The sequence below is a fragment of the Pongo pygmaeus genome, chromosome 8 (genome assembly GCF_028885625.2).
Source record: "Pongo pygmaeus isolate AG05252 chromosome 8, NHGRI_mPonPyg2-v2.0_pri, whole genome shotgun sequence".
NCBI classification, from domain to species: domain Eukaryota; kingdom Metazoa; phylum Chordata; class Mammalia; order Primates; family Hominidae; genus Pongo; species Pongo pygmaeus.
In genome coordinates this window covers 91,802,247-91,821,556 of record NC_072381.2, presented here as the reverse complement: position 1 = coordinate 91,821,556, position 19,310 = coordinate 91,802,247, and the positions used below count along the sequence as shown (strand labels likewise).

At 36.4% G+C, this 19,310-nt stretch overlaps 1 pseudogene; it reads right to left on the bottom strand.

The window, feature by feature from the left end:
* Positions 1 to 502: 502 nt before the first annotated feature.
* Positions 503 to 985, bottom strand: LOC129045058 (protein MIX23-like; annotated as a pseudogene).
* Positions 986 to 19,310: the final 18,325 nt, after the last annotated feature.

The window sequence follows — 19,310 nt, the reverse complement described above, 5'->3', positions numbered from 1 at the left end:
TTGCTAAGGGGTGGAATTTTAAAATGCAGTTCATGTGTTGTATTTGCCTTATTGATATTTATCCTTCAATATAACCTAGAGTCAGGCTATTTAGATGATCACCACATCACAGTCAAGAGCTATGAATGACCTTCATTGATTTTGTTATTTCATTTCTTTAGTACATACCCAGTAATTTGCCCATCCAAAATTACAGTTGTGCTATTTCTGAATCTATGCTGCTTTAGTGTATATAGGTATGAAAGGAATTTGAGAAATATAATTTTCTGATTATTTGAGAAAGATGAGATTTTTAAAAATGTACACTGAGTCAGAAAATTATTTTAATAGTTACAAACAATCTTTTAAAGAATCAGTATAAAATAGCAGTTGATTTCTCCATAATTATCACAATTATTTATACTTGAGGTCTTGACTAAGTGGGGCTGAAATCAACAAAAGGTCTTGGGCTGTTGGCTCAGAAATCATCCCAGGAAGCTTGTCTTATTGATATGTGTCATGCTTAGCTCCTATGAGATGATCCAGTCCTTTTAAAAAAAAAAGTATCGCTTTCTTCATTCTTTGGAGGCTTGAAGTGAATTTGGCAGTATTCATTAAACACCTTCCAGCTCCTTTCATTTACCACTCTTCAACATTCAGTTCTGACTGCATTTCAACTTTTTCTGCTCTTTTCTAAGTTGCTTTAATAATGTTAAATCATCCAAATTTTTATCTTTCTCTTCTTGGAAGTTTTTTACTACTGCTGAGGTCTGGACTATACAATTTTTTTATGGCTCTTTCCCTATTGGCATGAGCTGCCATCAAAGACTCATAAAATTGTTTATAGGTTTGGCTGGCATCAATTTTTCCCTGCAAAGGAAGCTGTGGGAACCATAGTGTTTAACTCATGTACTATTCTGTCATCAATTTTCCTCATCACCTTGAGTAATAATTCCTGGAACTTAGGAAACTCCTCACAATTCACATCACCACCGGGCGCCGCCATATTGGATCAGAAAAATGAGATGTTTTAAACCGCTTAGCTTGCATTGATTTCCTACCTGTAGACCTTGGAAAAGTTAGGTCCTCTGATTTCTTCTTCTACATGAGCCACTGGAAAGGATGAAATGAGGCTGGGGATACAGTAGTATGTGAAGAGCACTATCTACTATATGCAGAAGAGGAAAATCCTACCATACATGTGCTCCTCAGTTAATAGCTTTTCTGTAGAATTGTAAACTTCTTGAGGCAAGAGCTAATCCATGGTGAACGCTCAATAAATATTTTCTGAAAAACAACTGAAAAGATGGTTGAATAAAGAAGTCTTCAGAAATTAAACAAATAATGCCATAACTTTCATTGTAAAACTCAGGGTCCAATTACGCTTTAGCCTAATTCAATCCTATTAACCATTAGAAACTGAGAGGTGAACCCGGCTGGGCTTCTGGGTCGGGTGGGGACTTTGAGAACTTTTCTGTCTAACTAAAGGATTGCAAACGCACCAATCAGCATTCTGCGTCTAGCTAAAGGTTTGTAAACACACCAATCTGGGCTCTATGTCTAGCTAATCAGGTAGGGGACTTAGAGAACTTTTCTGTCTAGCTAAAGGACTGTAAATGCACCAATCAACACTCTGTGTCTAGCCAAAGGTTTGTAAACACAGCAATCAGCACTCTGTCAAAACGGACCAATCAGCACTCTGTAAAATGGACCAATCAGCTCACTGTAAAGTGGACCAATCAGCAGGATGTGGGTAGGACCAAATAAGGGAATAAAAGCAGGCCACCCGCCTCAGCAGCAATTGGCTCGGGTCCCCTTCCCTGCTGTGGGAGGTTTGTTCTTTTGCTGTTCGCAATGAATCTTGCTGCTGCTCACTGTTTGTGTCTGCACCCGCCTTTATGAGCTGTAACACTCACCACTAAGGTCTGCAGCTTCACTCCTGAAGCCAACGAGACCACTAACCCATGGGGAGGAACGAACAACTCTGGACAGGCCGCCTTTATGAACTATAACACTCACCGCGAGGATTTGCAGCTTCACTCTTGAAGTCAGCGAGACCACGAACCCACCAGAAGGAAGAAACTCTCCACACGTCTGAACATCAAAAAGAACAAACTCTGGACACACCGTCTTTAAGAACTGCAACACTCACCGCAAGGGTCCGCGGCTTCATTCTTAAAGTCAGTGAGACCAAGAACCCACCAATTCTTGGACATAAAACCAGTAGTTCTTATCAGCACAGGCACAAGCTATTTTATTTATCTTTGTATTAATCATTTATTCAACAAATAATAACTGAGTGCTTACAAAGTATTAGCCTGGAATTGTCAAAAGAGGATGGTAACATCCCCTTTCCCCAGAGGAGTGTTTGAAAATGTATGGGGACGTTTGTCATTGTTGTTGTTACAATTATTGTCTTTATTGGTATTTAGCGAGTTGGGGGACAAACATACTAAATGTTCTATAAACTCTTCCACTATTAGTGGAATTTGAAGTTTGTTTTGAGTCATTATGAACATTCCATACTTGTCTGCTTACTATGTACAAGAGTTTCAATGGCTTAAAAACTCTTTTAATCATGGCCAAAAGTAATACATTTTATGTCACAACGCTGAAACACATGTGTGTGGATAACTGAAACAAATAATTCACGAGAATATATCCCTTAGTATGTTTTTATGCACACTGATTTATTAAAAAATAATGCTGCTTGCTACATACTAAATTGATATTCAAAATCCATTCATCAAAACTCAGTTTAAAAAGCAAAACTCTACAGGGCATACGTAGTGGTGGAATTACTGGATGAAAGAGTATGCTCATGTTTTTCTCAAAATATCAAACTATTTTTAAAGTTGTTATTTTAACTTATACCTACTAAAAATGGATGAAGAAATTCTGTTGCTCTAAAACTTTGCTTTTGGTCTTTTTAAATTCTACATGCATGTGTGCTGTTGTACTATATAAAATTTTATATCTTTTTAACATTTAACAATATGAACAATTTCTAGTGTCATTAGTTGGTATTAAAACATGAGATTTTTTGAATTACAGAATAATATTTTATTGTGAGGATACATTATCATGTATTTGATTCTTTTCCTATTGTTGAACATAACTATGCTTCTAAGACTTTGGACAACTCTATAATGAAATCATTAACTTTATATACTATTTTACTAATTGATCTCTGGTTGCATCTTATGACAGGTTTCAAGACCCAGGATGACTGGGTCAAAGGGAATGACCATGTTTATAGCTTTTGATACACATTTTCAAATTGCATTCCAGAAAATGTATACCTGTTTACTTTTTGATAGATGCAGGTTTTCCTACTCTTGACTGAGTAAAATCAAGTTTAACTAAACATATAACATTAGACAACAGTGTTCTATTTATAAAACATTACCCTTAAATAGATTTGGAAATGTGTTTTCCAGTCTCCATATTTAGAATGGTAAATGTAAACAAAAGAAAGGAAAGAACTTCCAGCCTTAACACTGTATTAATTTATTTTGCTTTAATAGCTGTTTGCCTCACTGTGGAATAAAAATAACACTGTACTAGGCACCAGAAGGCCTGGCTTAATTTTGCCCCTTACCCGCCACATGAATCTTTCTCCATAGAATGATATTTTGTTCTGCTCTGCCTATCTCACGGAGGATGTGTGAGAGTTAAATGACCTAGAAGAAGCAAAACCATCAGTATTCAAATTGGTCAAGTGAAAAAACTGAAGTCATAAGAAGTTCATTTGGAAATATGTTTAATCTAGCCAATTGATTTATCACAAGGGCATAGTTCTTGAGTAAGAAATCAGATTTTCCATGGATTTTACCAAGGAGATAAGACTGGATTCTATACCTAGTAGACAATATTTTTCTTATTTGTTTATTTTTTTAAATAAAAAAGGCAACTTAAAGTAAACTTCCCATAATTAAAAGGTAAACAAAAGCAACAACAATTAAAAAGCCCAGTGCCTGGGCTACAGCAGCTTGAGGTGCTGATTTAATAGATCTAGAATGGGGTCTGGGCTTTGACATATTTTAAAGCTCTTTAGGTGATTTAATGTGTAGGTGGAAATGTGATCTTCTAGAACTACGCTGTCCAGTATGGTAGCCGCTAGTAACATGTGGCTATATACATTTAAATTTAAGCTAATTAAATAGTATTAAGAATTTAGTTCCTCAGTAACGGTAGGTACATTTCCAATGCTCAACTGTCACATACGGCTGAGTTGGTAGTTACCATCTTGGACAGCACAGAAGAACTTTTCTAACATTACAGAAAATTCTTCTGTTAGATAGCACTGGTCTTAAGGCATATACAATTGATGAAGAAAGAAAAACTTTTGATAAGCGAGTAGTATTTTTTGTTCTTTTCTCATTCATCAAATACTGTGGGTTTGCTGTGTTTCAGCCAGTGTACTAGATAGGTGTTTCCCCCTTATCTGTTAGTCTTCTGTATTTGTCATGTCTAAGTAACACCTGTTTTGATGATTAGTTTGTTTTTAAAAATAAGTTTATTTTAAAAGTAAATATTTTACTTTATTTAAATTAAGTATCACTAATATTTGCCTTAAATATACAAAAAGTTTTTAAAATATAAGGTGAAGATTTCTAGCAACAAAATCCAATTATGAGGCACCTAAGTTCTAATACAAAGAATATGCTAGATAAAAGGTAACGGTTGTTAAAGTTTCAACACAGACCTGTCTGAACTCAAAATACAGAAAACTCCTTCGATCCCAGTAAAAACAGAGAAATCAAAGGCAGAGTGGTGAGCAGGTGGGAAGTCTTAGAGTTCCACTCAGATGCTCGTCCCAGTTATAGCCATAAAGTTTGGAGATCTAGTAGCCAGATTGGGACATTTGATGGGTGGAGAAGATGGAACTGACACTTCCACCCCTTACCCCATCTAGCAAACAAAAGAATCACACACAAAATCACACACACACTCCTGAGTGTACACAATTAAAGAACTTTTCTGGCAAAATTTAAAAAAAAGCAAGGATGCATAAAGTCTATGTGGATGAACAGAAAATTTTGACAAGTAATAAAAAATAAATAACTCTAGGTCTACTATGAGGGTTACGTCAACTTGATTGGGCCATGGAGTGCCCAGACATTTGGTCAAACATTATTCTGGGTGTGTCTGTGAGGATGTTTTTAGCTGAGAATAGCATTTGAATTAGTAGAATGAATGAAATGAAGCAATTTGCCCTCCTTAATGTGGGTGGGCTTAATCTAATCAAGTGTAGACCTGAATAGAACAAAAAGGGCTGAGTAAGAGGGAACTCCTTCTGACTGACTGCTTGAGTTGAGAGATCAGTCTTCTTCCCTGGAACTGGACCTTACACCCTTAGCTATCCTGGTTCCCAGGCCTTCAGACTCAGACAGAGCAGTACCACTGACTCTCCTGGATCTCTAGCTTGGGGACTGCCAAGCTTGGGACTTCTCACCTTTCATAACGGCATGAGCCAACTCCTTGTAATAAATCTACACACGCACATGCACACACACGCACACACACACACACACACAATCTCCTATTGGTTCTATTTCTTTAAAGAACCCTGACTAATACACCCACAAACCACGTTTAAACAGATGAACCTGCTCCCTGTTCCCTAGCAGATAGAAATTGGGATCATAATTTAATGTTTCCACTGAGACTTGGAATTCTTGACTAACCAAGGCAAAGGCCCAAGAGACAGTGATTGCAGCAGAATTGAGAGTCCAGTGGCATATGGCTGAATGGCCAGCTATAGAGGAACCCAGTAGCCAAGCATCCAGTGTCCAGGGGATGCCAATGCCAGTGCCAATAGCGATGGCATCAGAAAAAAACTCTGGCAGGCTCTTGGCCACAGCTTGTCTCCATTGATTCCAAACTTTCTGGCAATTCTACTTAAATTTTTGTTTTTCTACAGGCTATAATAATTCGCTAAGTAACATGAACAGGGAAATGACAAGATTAGTGCCATACGTATGTTCATAGAATGTTGGTCATTTCTTTTGGGAACAACTCCTCCTTCAACACTCACAAAATGGGATGCTTTTGAAGAGCTCTAAATTTAGATTGCATTTTCCTCTGTGCTATTTTTGATTTGGGCCAGCTTTCTGTTGTGAAGTGTCAGTGCGTCCCAAGGTACGAATCAAGTGGCATGATGAAAAGATCCCAGCTCCAAAATGTCCATCTTTCTCCCTGACCACAGACTCTCCTTCTTACCTGAGAATTCCAACTATTAGTAGTTTCCATATGTTATGAACACACCAGGTACCTTTGACTCTCTGCCCTACAGTGGCAATGCGTAGTTGCCCTAGGGTCAGATAGATGCAGACCTTCATACTAGCTCTACTGTGGACTATCTGTGTGATGTTGGGCAACTTGATTACACTTGAAGCCACAGTTTTTCTTCCCTGTAAAATGGCACAACAGCTGTATTGAACTCACAGAGGTTTTATGAGGTTTAGGTGAGATGATGCTTGTAGAGAACTTTTCACAGTTCCTAGCATATAGACATTATAAGTACTAGTAGTAGATATGATATTAATATCTTAGAAATCCAAAGGACAGAAGTGTGACAGGCTTCAATTGGTTGGAAGTGGTGCTGCAGAATCAAGTCCAACTTGAACCAGAAGCATTTTAAGAAAATCACAGGACATAGGAAACTTTGTTTATAGGTTCAATCTCCCATGTTCTACATTAAATATCCTTTTATGCTGTAAAGTATTGAGATTTTTATGACTGTGCTTTTAAAATTAGTATTAATAACTTATTGAACTTACATTGCTTGTGGTATCTTAGAAATCACTAGGCTTATATTGAAATCCTTTTGAAGTAATAGTCAAATTTATACATTCTTTCCAAGGCAATAACATTTTTATAAATATTAATGTTTTGGAGAGGCTTCATATAAGCAAAGGAAGTTTTCTCCAATTTTTATTATGAAATTTTTTTGACAAATATACTGATAAAATAGTTCAATTTACATCTTTATGTCCTCCACCTGGATTTACCAGTTGTTTATATTTTGCCATATTTGTATTACATTTATCCATACCAACAAATATGAATATATTTTTCTTTTTTGGCTGAAATATTTGAAACTTGGCAAGTATCATAATGCATCATCCCTAAATCATCAGCGGGCATCTCCTACATAATCATAGTCCCTTTATTACACTTAAGAAAATTAATGAAAATTCTTTAAATATCTCTCATATCCAGTCCATTTTTCAGATGTCTTTTGCAGCTGATTTCTTGAACCAGGATTAATGACATTTTAGGATTATACTTGGCATGACTCTTTTTATCTTTTAATATAAAACCATTTTTCTCTTCATGACATTGACTTGCTCAATCTTTTAAGATGCTTCCATTCTGGGTTTGTTTATTTCTTCGTGGTGATGGCCTCTATCTCCTTTATATATCTTATCAACTTGTAGTTAGGTCTAAATCCTTGACTAAGTTCAGTTTCAACATTTCTGGAATACTACATTACAGTGATGTGAATTTCATATTGTATCACAGTAGACAAGGCTCATTGCAGGTTGTATCAGAGACCAATGGCTTGACTACTTGCCAAGCATGGTAACCCTAGCTCTCTCCATTGTAAAGGTACATTTTCTCCTTTTACAATCATTAAGTAATGGGCAGTGGGGGGTAGCAGAAGTGGGTACTTTGGAAAAAATATGAAAAAATATACTGAGGTTATCCTAATAATCTTTTGTCTAATGATTGTAGCATTCATGGATGATCCTTGCCTGAATTGTTTATTACATTGGGGAATCCAAAAGGGTGATATTCTGTTATCATTCCCTCTACATTTATTAGTTGGTATTATTTCTCTTTTTCTTTTTACATCTAAAAATAGGTCCATAAGTTGAACAATATAAAACCACTAAATTTAATAAGAAGAAAAACTGACATAATGTGATAGAATGCTACATTTTATATTTGTACATTTATACATTACATTAATTTAACAGGTAAAGCCAACACATTTTCTTATGCATATTTAGCTCTTGAAAAATTCATAGCCTCTGTGGCACTACAGTGCCTAGTGGATAACGTAGCTTTGATTTGAACTATTTCTGAGCACACAGTCAGCATCAAATAGTTCTGATTGTGTTTTTCAGCACTGAGTGAGCATGTCAGCAGGTGAGGGAAAAATGCGTGGTTAAGAAAACCAATCTGCCCAAAATCCAAGGACCCAGAGGTCAGTGTGATAGCAATGGGGGGACAGGGAAGGGGTGTGAGATGGTGTGGGCTACAGGAAGATCACAGACAAATATGTGTCCCAGTGTTATTTCCTGTGACCCACTATGATTTAAATCATATTTGGGACACATATTTGTCTGTGATCCTCCTGTAGCCCACACCATCTCACACCCCTTCCGTGTCCCCCCATTGCTATCACACTGACCTCTGGGTCCTTGGATTTTGGGCAGATTGTTTTTCTTAACCACACATTTTTTCCTCACCTGCTGACATGCTGTCGATAAGGATTTTGAATGTTTATTCTGGAAAAAAGGCTGCTAGCATTCCTTTCAGCGATTTACTTCTAAACTTGAAAGATCATTCACTTATTAATTTCTTCATTTATTCCCTTATGAAAACTGACTGCACACCTACTATGTTCTGGGCCTAGAGAAGACTCTCTCTCCTCTGGGAAGGAGAAACACACCTAAGCATTCATGGCGACATCAGCATGCTCCTGTCAATGCTCATGTCCACAGAAACCTACTAATTTGGGGTCATAATTCAACTCAGTCTCTCTCAAATATGTGTATTTGCTTTCTCATGCTAATGTGAATGGTGTTTGGGTTTTCATTTTCTTTTCTGAGTTGTTCTTAACAGCCTCCAGTGATGAAGAGAATTATAAGGGCAAATTTTATAACTACTGTCACATTGAAAAAAATGTTTTTATTCAGAGTGCATGGTCTCTTGAAGCAATGACATCATTAAAAGTTTTTTTTTTTATTTCTCGCCAATTATTTTTTAGCAGAATTTTTGGACCTATAGTGATTAAGAGCATGATTTAGCTTCAAAACATCCACATGTGTGGAGCTTGGCCCACATCTCTCTTGATTTGTAGTGTCTTTATGTGTAAAATAGAAATAAAAATATCTATTCCACAGAGCTGCTGAAAAAGCTATATATACAGCATATGCCTCATTGAGCCTAGTGCTAAATAAATGGTAGCTGTGATAGCTGTGTTATTCATAACAGTGTTTGACACCTAAAACTGACATCATGTGCATTTATTTTCTATTAGCAAGCTGTTAAAGTAAACCCTGAGTAATTTCCCTTGCTTTGGTTCCTTCTTACTTCACTTTGGCACTGCATATTCATCAAGCTCATTGCTCCCCTTCATCATTTCCCCCTTGAAAATTTTCAGTTGCTTATGGCATAAACAGCACATTCCCAAGGCCAGTTTTCTCAGACCTCTGGCAATCAAAGTGGATTGTTTACTCTCTTCTCTAAACTCTCTCTGTATAATTCTCTTGCATGCTCATCAGACCATCCCCAGACTCTTGAAGTAGCCTATATGTCCTACGTATTTCTGGGAGTTCCCCTGAAGATCAGCAGGCACTCACAAACACATCTGGTCACCATGTAGCCTTGGCAGTGTGTTTCTTTATCAGTCCTACATTGATGAGTACCATGGAGTCCCTCACTGTCATCCTTTGCTCCTCTACTTGGTGGGGGAACAAGGCTCTGTGGCTCGTGCCTCCACTACACTCCTATTGTGGACTTTCCAGCACCATATTTGCCACAGCTGAAATATGGTGGATTATCTCTGCAAAACGGGGATGAATGTCTCTCTCTATTTTCAGTTGATCTTAAGCCTCCAGCACCTATGAGGCTTTTAGCTTTTGTTTCCTTAAAGCTTTCCCATCTTCGTCACTGCAGGACTCAGTCCAAAGTTCTTGAAGGCTAGGCCAGAAGATAAATTGTCCTGGCAAACACCATGCTGTACTCCACACCACACCTTCTTCTGACAGCTGCAGTTTTGTTACTGATTAAACCTTTGTGGGCCTGCTACTTTTCCCATTAGAATGTGTCATTGTCCAACAAGATACTAAGGGCCACTTAAAAAATAAAACCTCTCTGGCCAGATGCAGGGGCTCACGCCTGTGATCCCAGCACTTTGGGAGGCTGAGGCGGGAGGACTACTTGAGGCCAGGAGTTTGAGATCAGCCTGGGCAATAAAGCGAGACCCCCCACCTCTATAAAAAATACAGATTAAATTAAAAAAAAAAAACTCTTTATTACACTAGTTTGCCTGACCTTTCCAGACATGCCTTAAAAACAGCTGTAGAGATGATGAAGGCTCCTTCTGAGATCTCTCCTCTTTGTTTAACTCATATGAACCTGACTGTATTATAAGCTTCCTTTGGACAGAGCTCATGTCCACAGTGCCTAGAACATAGTAAGTTCTCAATAAACTTTTATCAAATATATGAATAAGTTAATTAAAATAATAATAGCTAATATTTATTGAGTACTAGATGCAATTTCTTGTGTTTTATATTCATTAGCTTGTTTAATCATTATTAAAACTCTGTAAAGAGGTATTTTTATTCCAGTATGTGACCCAATACCTTCCTTTTGCTCCTGTAATTCTGATCTCAGCCCTTCTCCTTCTCTCTGTTGCAGGAGGTGGGCCCATGTGAACTACCACAGTGGGGCTCTTACCCTCTGGTTTGTGTGGGTTTGGCTATTGGGAGTCCAGGAGATCAGATGGAGGGAGGAGAGAGGAATAGGGGCTGATCATTTCCTGGCCCCTTCATTGTGATGTTGCCTGGGTCTGGTTGGGACCTTCTCTGAAGTCACAGGTCTTCTCAACATGGCTTTATTCTCAGGATCTCTCATGCTCCCTCCCTTTTCCCTTTACACTAGGAGTGGTAACAGCCTGATACTACCACACTCAGGCTCCTTCACCACATATAGTGCTGTCCTCTACACTTACACCCCACTTTAGTAGATAATCAGTTTGGTAAACGCTTCTCTAATTATATTATTTTAAGAAAGTCATCCTTATCTCTCTGGGACTCTGTGTGGAAAGCATGTTGCTAATGAGGTAACTGAAGCCCACAGAGATTAAGAACATTCCTTAAGATCACTATACTAAAGGTGCCAATATGGGAGTTTGTATCCAAGCCTATGGCTTTAATGACCACATCATGCACACATGAAACTGCATTTGAATGCTGGGTGGCAGCGATGCACAGCAGATAAGCACGTTACCATTGCAGTCACAAAGATCTGGGCTTCAAAATAGGCTCCACAACCTAGTTACAGTATAACATTGGACAAATGACTCTAGCTCTTTAAGATTCAGTTCCTAAATCTGTGAAATGGGGATTCTACCTACTTTGGAATTTTTATAAGATTTGATTTTATGTTAATTTATGTAGAGTGCTACCATAGTGTTTTGTACCTAATGAAGACTTAATAGTTACCATAAAAGCTATTCTGAAGGGGATTATTTTGAACTATGAGAGAACACAAGAGAAGTTTCATATGTGGTAGCTTTAGTTAAGATGCTTATAATAGTAACAGAAAATAATCAAATACTGGATGGTTAGAACAGACATTGGAATTAAAGAGTTCTGGGGAAAGGGAAGAAACTCGCGGTTTAAAGTAGATAGGTCAGGATTCATTTTGTTTCTTCACCTCTTTGGTGCATTTATTTTCTTGCCTTGGCTCTGGCAATCCTGCTGAGAGTGCAAGCATCCCCCAGGCAATGTGGTCTGAGTGAACTAACAGACATTAGCAGCCTTCATCATGAGCCTTCTTTCTGGCTGTTAATTCTTGTGGTGATAACACTTCCACTTGGTGGGGGAACAAGGCCACTGTAGTGGCCTGCCTAGCTGTGCTATTGGGATTAGATTGTCACAGGGCTGCACTCTTAAAAACAAAGCCTACTTTCTCAATGAGAACAATTATGCAGTATTCCCATAATGGCTTCACAACTTGAATTAAAATTGTTTAAAAAGTTGCCAGTAGATGAAAAATATGTCTTACCTGTGAACTCTGTAGAGAGATGGACAATGCAAAGTAAATAGTGAATACTTTTTTATGGGCAAAAATATTCCAGAGGTACGTCTAATCTATGGCAAGGCTTGCAAATGTATGACATGTATATACTTCCCACCCCCTATCAAAATCAGAGACGGCCTTAGAATCTCTAAACACAGCACGAAAAATGCCATCATTTACTTGATTAGAGTTAGTACAAAAGATAAGAGCTTTGCTAGCACTGTTGTTCTATGAAGAGGGAGATCCTACCTTTCCATATCATATCACTGTCCAATGTTTTCCACTAAGTATAAAACCAAATAGAACTGGTTTCATTTTATTGGCTGAATTATTATATAATGTTATTGACAATATTGTATAAGTAAGCCAGAATTTTTATGTGGAAATGTAAATTTAGACTATTAGCTACATCCTGAATTATGATTTTTAAAATCCTTATTTATGTTGTCTATGGGAATAGTATCAGTTAGCTTTTGCTGTGTAACAAACCACTCCAAATTTAAGTGACATAAAATAACAATCATTTTATTTGTTTATCATTCAGAGGGTCAGCAATTTGGCCTCAGCCCTGTTGTGATGGGTCTGGGTTCCTGCAGTCAGCTAGGGGCTGGTAATCTCAGTCACGTGTCTAATAGTTGGCTGCCTGTTGGCAGAGACAATTGAGGTAACGGCAGCATGTCCCACTTATCATCCAGAGGCTGGACAGGGCTTATTATCAGGGAGGTGGTCAGAATTTTCCCAAGAGCAGCAAGAGAGCATTTGCATGAGCACCTGGGGCTTGCCCTCTCTTGCTGCTCTTGGGAAAATTCTTTCCTCAGTTTGTGTCAGACTTGCTATTTTCCCACTGGCCAAAGCAAGCTACATGGTTAAGCCCAGAGTCAGTGTGAGAGGGTATTTCCCAAAGGCATAAATATGAGAAGAAATTATTGCCAGGCATGGTGACTCATACCTGTAATCCCAGCACTTTGGGAGGCTGAGGCGGGCAGATTGCCTGAGCTCAGGAGTTTGTGACCAGCACAGGCAACACAGTGAAATCCCGTCTCTACTAAAATACAAAAAATTAGCCCGGTGTGGCAGCGTGCACCTGTAGTTGGGAGGCTGAGACAGGAGAATTGCTTGAACCTGGGAGGTGGAGGTTGCAATGAGCCGAGATGGTGCCACTGCACTCCAGCGTGGGTGACAAGAGCAAGACTCCATCTCAAAAAAAAAAAAAAAAAAAAAAAAGAAATTATTATAAGTATTTTTCTAAACAACCTACCACAGGGACACTGTTTCAAAATAATAATGTGTGGTAATGAAACAACATGCTTATATTCACATAATTTTTCAGAAAAGGCTTATTGTAATATAATAATTATACTTAGAAATTACATGAAGACATTTAATATTATTATTTCAATTAAATACTATACTGAACCATTGCTCTTAACCTTATCCCTACTATTAAAAATCTTTAACTTTCATAATCATCCAAATGATAAAGGTACTACTGTTATTCCCATTTCACACCTGAGGAGATTCAGACTTAGAGAAGTTGTAGGTCTTTCCCAGTGTCACCATAGCTGAGGGAATAACATTTGAGGAACTTTAAGGATACACTAATTTAATGTATATGAGGAACTTAACATGGTGCCTTCCACAGAGTGTTCAATGAGTATATGGATGCTATATTTATATTATAATATTATTCATAATAGTTGAGTATGAAAGATTATTTTAATTTATTTTAAAAGTCAGGTCATATATAGCTATAAAACTAAGAACTCACTAACATATTAAATTTCCCATTATGGACATATCTATAATTGGTTCTATATTTTGCTTTAACTGGAACTGACTGCAAATCCAATATAAACTCCAGTTTTCAGGGAAGTCATGTAACTCAGCTCACTAGGAAACCATCAAACTTTTCAAGCACCACTCATTAAGCTATGTCATTAAATCTGAAGCTACATTACCAAAACACTAAATAATTGGCTAGCGTCTCTTTATTCCTTCAATGATTACAAAAGATGTCTTTATCAAATCTTTATGGATGCCATTTATTATTCATTTTGGTTAAAAGTAGAAGGGTTTATTTGAAGGAAGGAGGTTAAATTCCACATATTTTATATATATATTAATTATATATATTATATATAATTAATATATATAATATATTAAATAATATATATATTATATAATTAATCACATGGTGAGATTAGAATAGAACTGAAAATCGTGTTTTAAAAAGAATCTTTTATTTTTTACTTGTGTATTTACTTTTTGAGATGGAGTCTTGCTGTGTCACCCAGGCTGGAATGCAATGGCACAATCTCGGCTCACTGCAACCTCCGCCGTCTGGGTTCAAGTGATTCTTCTGCCTCAGCTTCCTGAGTAACTGGGATTACAGGCACTTGCCACCATGCCCAGTAATTTTTGTATTTTTTAGTGGAGACTGGGTTTCACCATGTTGGTCAAGCTGGTCTCGAACTCCTGACCTCAGGTGATACACCCACCATGGCCTCCCAAAGTGCTGGGATTACAGGCATGAGCCACCTCACTCGGCCTTAAAAAGAATCTTTAAAGGATACCTTAAGGAAATGTGAAACAGGTTTATGCTACACTTGATAACATTCTTCCATCTTCCTGAATGGGGTTCAGGAAAATACTAAATGCCAACATCTAGTCATCGAATGATAATTTTCATATCAAAGTTAAGTGTAAATGACTCATTAATTCTTTGGTGGCTCTGTTCTCTTACAATTAACTGGAAATCAAAGAAAGAATAGGCAGAGAGAGTATAAGGACTGGAGTTCTCCAGGTTAGTTCGTTAAAACTGGGTTAAGGCCACAATGGCAGGGAAGTGCAGAACAGGCATCCCTGACCAGGAGTCAAATTGGTGTTTCTTTTCAGCGCTGCTTTTAGATTTATACCTCACTCAACAGTCAGTATCTTTAGTGTTGCAACATGGCATAAACTACTTCTCTACTATTCCAATGTACTTATTGAAAGTGAATGCGGGTTAAGGGTAAAAATATGAATAAACTTGAATTGAAATATCCCACATAAGAATTAATTTTGAGGTTTAGCTTTCAGCATCAATTTATACAAGTGGGTCTCAACTGGGTGGGGGGGATTGTCATTTGACAACATCTGGAGATATTTTTTGTTGTAACAATCCAGGATGAAGGCTGTTACTGGCGTCTAGTGGATAGAAGCGAAAGATGTTACTAAAGATCCTACAATGCACAGCACAGTCCCCTACAACAGAAAATTTTCTGGCCCCAAATGTGAATAGTGCTGAGGTTGATATAACCCTGATTTATATAAACAAAATTGCACTAGCTCTAATTGCTTAAGCCATCTAGCCATTGGCATACATGGCTATCTCTCAGGCATGTTTTAGAAAAGATTTGTGTGTGTGTGTGTGTGCGCGCACATACATGTGCACAGGAAATTAGGCTATTTCTATAATCTGTTGAACTGTAAGATCCTAGGCTACCCATTTATTTTACTCTTTTGGAGACTGTTATCCAGAAGAGGCCCATGGAATTATTGAAATCTGGCAAATACGAAGGTTAATGCTTTTTAGAACACATCTTAGGATGACATATGGCATCAGTGAGAGGACAGCTTCTGGTGGTCTCCATACCCAGTGTAAGTAGGATCAAGTTTGAGGGTAAGAGAAGGCCAAAGGGAAAGTTGTTTTCTGCTCTTTCTGGATACTGTTTACTAGTAAAGCTAAGTCATTTTATTATGATATCTATATATTTAAGAAATCATAGAAATTCAATGACTTAAAACATTTTCATGATTTGTTATCTTGATTGCAGTTGTAATTTCGTGGGTGTATATATATATATATATCTGTCTAAATTGATAAGATTTAATAATTTAAATGTGTGCGGTTTATTGTATGTAATTTTCCTCAATAACATTGTAAAAATTGTATACAATATACATTAGTACATTCTCACTGTAGAAAGTTCAAACAGTGTGTATTTTACCAAACTTGACAGTTATCCACCTCTCCTCACTCCTACTCCCCTTCCCTCTGGTAACACTGTTGAGTTTGGTTATTTAAATACATATGCATGTATTTTACATATATCATGTAAACATGGTCATGTAAATGAAATCACAATTTTTTTCCTTGCTTTTTTTCACTTTCTATCACACCTTGGCATTCTTCTTTTTATTTATTTATTTATATTTTTTCTTTTTTTATTTTATTATTATTATACTTTAAGGCATTCTTCTTATAGGTCTATTTCATTCTTTTTTTGTGGCTACATTTAATTTTATAATGTGTCATCCATTATTTAATCACTTAATTTTAAAGTTTTTTCTCTTTTGCAAACAGCAAAAATACTTTGTGTATATACATGATCATTATGTCTATAATCTGAATGTTTAGAAGTAGGATTGCTGAATAAAAGCTAACACATGTTGCGATTTGGATGGCTACGGCTAAATTGCTTGCTACCAAGGGCTTTAGCAACAGCTTACACTCTCATCAGTATTTGGGAGGGCCCTTTTTCACAACTTTGACAATAAGGAATATTATCAATCTCTTAAGTTTTGCTAATTTGACAGACAAAAATTAATTTTATTCAGGATGAATGTCTTTGTTTTCATCATTTTGCATTGGAAATTTGTATTTTTTATTTTGTATTGGATTAGGTATCTTGTTGATTTGTAGGAGCATTTTACATCTTATGAATACTGTTTCATATATTTATAGAGCATTGTCAATGATTAAACATAGAATTACTATATAATCCAGCAATTCCAGTTCTGGGTATGTGTTGAAAACAAATGAAAGCAGAGACCTGAACAGATTCTTGCACACCAATGTTCATAGTTGCATAATGCACAACAGCCAATAGGTAGAAGCAATTGAAGTATCCATTGGCAGAGGAATGGATGAACAGAATGTGGCCTATATAGACAATGGAATATTATTCGGCTTCAAAATAGAAAGACATTCTGGTACATGTTACAACATGGATAAACCTTGAGAACATTAGACTAAGTGAAATAAGACAGTCACAAAAGGACAAATAATGTATGATTCCATTTATATGATGTGATGGTTAATACTGTCACCTTGATTGGATTGAAGGATGGCAAAGTATTAATCTTGGGTGGCTTTGTGAGGGTGTTGCCAAGGGAGATTAACATTTGAGTCAGTGGGCTGAGGAAGGCAGATCCATCCTTAATCTGGTGGGCACAATCTAATCAGCTGCCAGTGAATATAAAGCAGGCAGAAAAATGTGAAAAGGCGAGACTGGCTTAGCCTCCCAGCCTACATCTTTCTCCTGTGCTGGATGCTTCCTGCCGTCAAACATTAGACTACAAGTTCTTCAGTTCTGAGACTCGGACTGGCTCTTCTTGCTCCTCAAGCTTACAGACAGCCTATTGCGGGACCTTGTGATAGTGTAAGTTAATACATAATAAACTCATATATATATACACATAATAAACTCGTGTGTGTGTGTGTATGTGTATGTATATATACATAATGTGTGTATATATATGTGTATATATATATAAGTGTGTATATATATAAGTGTGTATATATATGTGTATATATATGTGTATATATATATGTGTGTGTGTATATATATATGTGTATATATATATAAGTGTGTATATATATAAGTGTGTATATATATATGTGTATATATATGTGTATATATATATGTGTGTGTGTGTGTGTATATATATATATATATGTATATATATAAGTTCTGTCCCACTAGGGAACCCTGACTAATAAATATAAGGTACCTAGAACAGTCACATTTATAGAGACAGAAAGTGGAATGGTAGTTGCTGGTAGCTGGGGTAAAGAGGGAATGGAAAGTCATTTAATGAGGTTCACAGTTTCAGCTTGGGAAGATAAAAATTTTCTAGAGATGGATGGTGGTGATGGTTGCAGAACAATGTGAATGTTCTAAAAGCCCCTGAACTATACACTTAAAAAATGGTAAAAATGGCAACTTTTATTTTCTTTACCAAAATAACAAAATGGAAAATAAAAACATTATTTTGTTTCTAAACTTTGTATTTTCATTATTGACCCATTTTTAAAAATTACTCACCACATTGGTTTAATTACTATAGCTTCATAGTATATTTGATGGTAGGGCAGCAATACAATTTTTGTTGTTTTCAAATATTTTTCTTACTCTATTATAATATTTGTTCCATATAAATTTTCAAATCCACTCATCCACTTCTATTTTTAAAGTATTGTTGGAATTATACTGAATTTAGAGATAAATATATCTGGGGAGATATATCATAGTTATTATCCAGAATATTTTGATTAATCACATTATTCTTACTTTTCTAAGTATAGAAAAATAATTTTTACTATTGAAAATTATTCTTATTTATAAAATGTTTTGTAATTTTTTACACCTATACTCTCTCTCCAATTTTTCTGTAATATATTATTTCATCGATAGTAGCAATTTTAAAACTGTTTATTCACATGATACACACTCAGGCGTTCTCTATTACACAATGTATTAACTGTTTACTAATTTTTTCTTTCCTTGGAAAAATGACTTAATTTGTACAAAATTAGAATAGAAATTTTGTTACTCTAATAAAATAATAACACAGATATATTATTTTTTAAATTAACAAGTATACATATTTCAATTTGCAAGGTTAGCTCTGTCAGAGTACTCTATTTCTTTAAGCAACTTAATTATTTTAACCTGATTTTCCTGGCGAATAAATTTTCACACTCACAAAGAAAAGCAGTCTTTATAGGAGAAGTGAAAAAAGAGGCTAATTTTAAATGAACATTAAACCCAGTGAGGAGACTATAGTCTTGCTTTACTGGTGCCACAGATAACATTTGGTTGTTTTCAAATATCTTTTTGGAAGCTTCCATATGTTATTTATTGTAAAAATGTCCCTGGTTATGGCATTATATTAAATCAGCGCCTCTTAGTATAAAACTTCAAGTCCTCGGAGAGGCATTCCAAAAGGCCCTCCATATGTACTTTCCAGCAAGCATGTGGCCTTGTCTTGCCCCACCCATCACACCACCTTCCTATCCCCTGACCAAACAGTTACACAAACAGGTGCCTGAGCTTTTCAGAGAACATGTTCATAGAAGAAGCCGTTCAGAGAGATTATACATATACTCAGAAAGGCTCTTTCTTAGTGACAGTTTTTGGTTAGTTTTAAATTATAGAAATTTAGCTGATTTTTACATTTGTTTAGAAAATTATTTCTTTGGCTTCAACAAAGTGGGCATGTGTCAAATTGGTTATTTG